The sequence below is a fragment of the Anopheles merus genome, unplaced genomic scaffold, assembly GCF_017562075.2.
Source record: "Anopheles merus strain MAF unplaced genomic scaffold, AmerM5.1 LNR4000453, whole genome shotgun sequence".
Classification (NCBI taxonomy): Eukaryota; Metazoa; Arthropoda; class Insecta; order Diptera; family Culicidae; genus Anopheles; species Anopheles merus.
Window position 1 is genome coordinate 28,421 of NW_024428033.1, and position 6,109 is coordinate 34,529.

The 6,109-nt window shown below is 38.9% G+C and overlaps 1 long non-coding RNA gene across 1 annotated transcript; it reads right to left on the reverse strand.

Moving 5' to 3' along the window:
* Positions 1–264: 264 nt before the first annotated feature.
* LOC121602438 lies at positions 265–1,200 on the reverse strand. Its single transcript, XR_006006387.1, has 2 exons — positions 510–1,200; positions 265–444 (listed from the first exon to the last, which is right to left on the reverse strand). It is a non-coding gene; the product is annotated as an uncharacterized LOC121602438 (long non-coding RNA).
* Positions 1,201–6,109: the final 4,909 nt, after the last annotated feature.

A 6,109-nucleotide genomic window follows, 5' to 3' on the forward strand; every position in this document is an offset into this window, starting at 1 on the left:
CCTAATCAAAAAACGAATATATCTTCTCGTGGAAGCTAACACACGATGTGATTGCAGTATTGACATGTATGACGTCATAATATTTTCATGTTTGATAGAGGCAGATAAACCCTATCCACATTATTTCACTTTTCATACAAATTATATGATAAAGAGAAGGAGAAAGAGATGAATATGAGGGTCACCGAGAAGAGCACTTGTGAAGGAAGAGTAGTGGCTGAGCCGGGGAGTAAATGTTGAACGGTCCTGTTGTAACAATTATAATTAGGAAATAAACTATAAGTATATTTGTGCTTATGCATAGTTGTTATTTAAGTTATTGTCCGCGGTTCCATGTCGGTTCGTTGCAGTCGTCATGTTCGAGACGATCGTCTATGCTGCCACTGTTGCCGTTCCAGTTCAAAGAAAACAAATATTCATTCCGTTTTGGCTGCAGCCTTATTCCTGTGGGGGACGATAATGCATGTCACCTTGGGTGTAGCTTAAGCAGTGTTTTAGTAAGGACATACCACACAAGCTTCTACCTTATCATCATCTCAGCACCGCAATTTCGAAGGAGGGATACGCATCATCACCGCTGCCGCAAGTTCGTCAGTGCCGTCGCGGTCCTAGTTCGGGTCAAGTGCAATAGCGGAACGAAAGTGATGCCGGTAGCATTTTTTGCACCACATCATCACAGGTTCCCTGACCAACATCGTCAAAAGGGTGTCATCACATCGATACTCTTTCACTGAATTGTTCCGTGTCCGTTCCAATCCGAATAAAGGACGAGCTGTTATGCGCGAAGCGACATGGGATCTGGCCACTTCTCATACGAGGGGCAGCATCTGGGACAGCACAATAACCCAGTTTGGACACTGTTGCTGCTGGACGGCATGAACTCTCGTCCACTGAAGCTAGGACAGCAATACCAAACCTGTAGAACAATTGAAACTGATGAGACAATCCGACGATATCCAGGGCATGTAAGCAAAATTGACTTAGCATTAACCAATCCAACATAGAAGTCATATTCTATAAATGATATAACTAGTTAGCATGAAGAATAATTGTAGCAGTAATTTCGTCTTCTGTAAACTTATTTATGTTGCTCGTGCCAAGCAACAGCTGGTCGGCATCTATTTTGACAGAAAAGTTGTAAACAAGGTATCCATAATGGTGACCCTCTCAAACGCTCTGTCGTAACCTGTATAGAGTCTAATAACCTTGATCTTTGTGACCGGTTCTGCTGTTGGGGGTATTAAAAAGACAAACGATCGAAGCAAACGTGCATGTGATATGTTGCACATTTCTTTCCTTTTCTGCTAGCGGATGCAAGTGGAAACAACATTTTGAATTGAATCCATATAGCGCGTGGCCACGGAGGTGAAAAAATGTTGAAAATTTTTTCAACTTTGTCAAAATTGCTTGTCAACTGCAAAAAAGAGCTTTTCTCGTGGCCGCACCAAAAACATACACAAGAATGACAAAAAGCTCCAACATCTGAATATCATCGATATTTTGTTTAAGAAGCACGAAATAGGTACATAAATCAATTAGAATCATGCATTGTAGCATTATTATCATAGCATTAAGTCACAACTGCGCCAAATAGCTGTTTGTTTACGCTTTTTCGCGAACGTCAAATTTGTCACTTTTTGTCAACTTTTGTCAACTTTATTTCCTGGCTGCTCCAGGTTACAAAGTTTTGACAAAAGCTCAAAAAAGTGACAAAAGCTCACGTTTTGAAAAATTTGTCAACATTTTGTCACTCTCATGGCCTTTCGCCTATACAAAAGAGGAATCTGGATTTGTTTATTACGGTGCGCGTATGGTGCTGCACCTGTCCGTCCAGAATCTGGCGGCTTGTTGGCTTGGAGTCGGTATCATGACGCCGAGCGACCGGCACTGCTTTGGAATGGTTAAGGCTCGGTAGGTTCATGTCCTTTGTTCGAGTGCATTGCTTGCATTTGTTGTGCGTGCGCCACAGCGGTAGACCCGGCGACAAAGTCAAGACAAACTATTTCCGTTCCTAGGTGGACTAGGCGGTGGCCGAAGATCCCTAGTCTGTCTGTGCCGTATGTTTACAAGTGGACAGAGTGTGGTAGGTTCGGCCGCGCTTCTCAAACCGTTTCGGTGAGTCAATGCGCGGAGCGCAGTGAAAGGGTGTGGAACGAGGAAGGGGATCGTACGGAACGCGACTCCAAAATGTATACACATTCGTCGTGTATCGGTTGCGTCAACGCGTTTACACTTACGCTAAGTGTTCGAAAAGAAGCACTTGCTACGTCGGCAGAATCGCGGACTGGATCGACCTTGCGCGTCGAGTTGATGACCGAGGCGGAATCGGACACCGTGGGAGAAGTTGGGTGGAACTAGTGCAAACGTGCATTTTACTTCGATGAGGGTAATCAACTGACTGAACAGCTGATAACCAAAAGTGGTTATCAAATTGGGCAGAGCCTTCGGCGGAATCTGCAAATTGGTGAGATGCACCAGAACACAAGTGATCTACGTGTCTATGGAAGGTGAACTGACTTCGCCATCAATTCAAGCTTTATTTATAAGAAAGATGGTGTGAAAGATGTGACACATTTGTTGTGATGTGACACATTTGCCGTAACCAGATGTTTGTCAAATGTGAGCTTTCGTTTGGTTTTCCGGGTTTGGATTTTTTTACCGGTGTTTCTTAAATTATACCTATCGTGTCTGTGTTTTATCAACTATCCGTGCATTGTGGATGTAGCGAACGTTTTCCTGTTTATGCCTGGGTTTTTACGGAAGTTTAATTGTTTATCTGTGGAGCGTTTTCCTTATTTAAGTTTTGGGGTAAAACACGAGACCGTTTACGCTTCTGGTGTTTAACGTTTCTTTACCTGGCTGCTGGCTATGCGCTTGCGCTGCTGGTGGTTAACGTCTTTTTACCTGGCTTTTGGCACTGCTTAAGTTAGATGTGACCTACTGTTAGCAGTAAATCTGCTACACCTCCACCCTTCGGAAGAATAACGTAATGAAATGAAGTTATTCTGTCATATTTTAATTGCTCTATTTTTGTGAATATTCTGTGTGACACCATCGGTGTTTTCAATTATCATGTTAGGTCCGTTAATCCCTTTTACTTTATACGGTCCTTTATATACCGGATCTAGTTTTGTTCTGTTCTCATTTGTCAATGCTATTTGATCTCCCATTTGAAAATTAACTTGGTTGATGTTTTGTTGCTCTTTCAGTTGTTTCATTTTTTTTGTTCTATATGTTTCGAGTCCTATCGTGAGCTAGTTTTAATCTGTATTTAAATTCTTTTGAGTAATCATCGTAATTATATAATGGTGTAGATTTTTCCGTTATATTTGTCGAAATTTTCTCGTTTCTTCCGAAAACTAGTTCAAATGGTGTGTAACTGTGGTCTAAATTAGGCGTTGTATTATATGCAAATGAATAATAATTTATCCAATAATCCCAGTCATCTTTGTGTTCGTTTGTAAAAATTCTAAGGTATTCGTTTAGAAATCTGTGATTACGTTCTAAAGCTCCTATCGTTTGTGGATGATATCGCGTTGAAAATTTGTGTTCTATTTGGAGAATTTCTGATATATTTTTATATATTTCGTTTTTGTACTCTGTACCCATATCGGTTCTGAATTCTTTAATATTTGTACCATATATTAACATAAATTTTTCTATTACTGCTCTAGCTACCGTATTTGCTTCCTTGTTAGGTATTGATATAACGGTAACGTGTTTCGTTAAATTACATTGAAGTGTTACCGCATATCTATTATTGTTATTTGTTTTATGAAATGGTCCTACTGTATCGATTGATACTACTTCGAATGGAATGTTGGGTGTATCTGTTTTAACAAAAGGTTCTACAGTTTTGATATGATGTTTATTTAGTTTACAGGTTATACATTTGTCTAGAAAATCTTTGATTGATTTCTTCATTTTGTTCCATACATATTCCTTTCTGATTTTCTTATACATTCTATACTGTCCAATGTGTCCTCCTGTCGGTGTGTTGTGCACTTTGTCGAGTATGTCATTTATCGTCTTTTCGTCAGTAGTCGTTTGTGGTTTAGTATATATTAGTATCTGAATATTTTTCAGGTGATTGTTAGCGATTTGTTTGAATTCGTTCGGATTTACCTCCTTGAATATTTCGTCTGTTTCAGAGACTGCTAGCTGGGTAATGCTTTTCATTACGAGCTTCTTTTCTATATTTTTGATAAATTGCACTATGGAGGATTTTTCCTTCCTTTTCTGGAAATCCTTTACTAATAAAGGTTTAGTTTTCTTTACTGATGCTTCTAGTTTTAGTAAGTCTTTTACTTCATCGTATGCTAAGGCATGGAACATTTTGAGTTGATCAGACTCTGACGTGTTTCCTAAAACATTATCGGAAGTTACAGGTTTGTTTATGCTTCTCGTTATCACATTGATGGATTTAATTTCATCTGAGGTGATCTTGATGCGCGATAAAGCGTCTGCTACTACGTTCTGTTTCCCTTTTACAAATTCAGCTGTAAAATCGAACTCTTCCAAATCTAATCTCATTCCCGTCAACTTTGATGAAGGATTTTTCATACCGAACAGATAGACTAGTGGTCTGTGGTCCGTTTTAACGGTAAACTTTGTACCGTATAGGTAATGCTTGAAATGCATTATAGCCCAATGTATTGCGGCTAGTTCCTTTTCGATGATTGCTTTATTCGCTTCCCCTTTCGTGAAGGTTCTACTCGTGAAGCATATCGGCATATCTATACCATCATGTTCCTGTGCTAAAACTCCTCCGCATGCTATAGTTGAAGCATCTGTGGTGAATATAAATTGTTTGCTGAAGTCAGGATATTGTAATATCTGTGGACTAATCAGTGTGTTTTTTAAATATTCGAATGCTTCTTGACACTCTTGTGTCCATTCAAATTTGGTATTTTTGTTAAGCGGTTTTGCTTTTAAAGCAAAGTTTGGGGTAATAATTGCAGAATGCTAGTATCTTCTCGCATCGTCTGCGTTTTGTGGTATCGGGTAATTTTTATGCTGTTGTATTTCGAATCAACTGGAAGGATGCCTTTGTCGGTTATCTTATGTCCAAGATAAGTATCTTTTTTTTGAAAACGCAACTTTTTTCAAGGTTTACCTCCAGATTGTAGTGTCTTAGTCTTCGAAAAACCTTTTCTAAATTCATTAGATGGTGATTTTCTGAAGCTCCTACTACTACAATATCATCGACATATACAAAGCGCATTCCGGCGTGAGGTCTGTCATGGCTATGGTCATCATTCGTTGAAAACTATTTGGAGAAATGTTCAATCCAAATGGTAATCGTTTAAATTGATAGTGACCATTCGTGCTTGAAAAAGCTGCATACTTTTTAGACGATTCTTCCAGTGGTATTTGATGAAATGCTGACATGAGATCTAATGTGCTAAAGAACTTTGCTCGCCTAGCTGATCTAATATGGAGTCTATTCTAGGTAGTGGAAATTTATCGGGGAGCAGCGTTTTGTTAAGCTGTCTAAAATCGACTACTAACCTCCATTTTTTCTGATCTGAGGACTTATTCGGAACCAGTAAGATGGGTGAATTGTAATGTGACCCCGAGTGTTCTATTACATCATCTTGAAGCATTTTTTCAATTTGCTTTTTGATTTTTGGTCCTTGGGAATGGTTTGTTTGTAATTTGGTATGTACACGGGTCTTTTATCTTCTAATTTTATATCTTGTTCATAAGAATTATCTCACTATATATAAATCGAAAATCGCCACAATGACGTGAGAGTAAACATTCAGCGAGAGAGAGAAAGCGGTGAGAGCAGAGCTCTCTTAGCAACGCGCGTTGCTGCGAAAGGATTTGCTCTATGCCACCCTGCCAGCCCGCGGGTAATGAGGGCAATAGTTACTTAGATTTTTTGTTTACACAAACCGATTTGAAAACACATGATATTGGATATAATGATTTTTTTTTTAAATAATTAAAGTTGCAAAATAGCCACCTGATGATAACGTGTCCCATCTCATACCCCTTCCCATTATAAATCAAGATATTCAAGGCAATATTAAATAAAATGTTTGAAAACTATGCAAGATAGCTTAATTGTGAAATGGTTGATATTCCAATTCATTGAATCGTT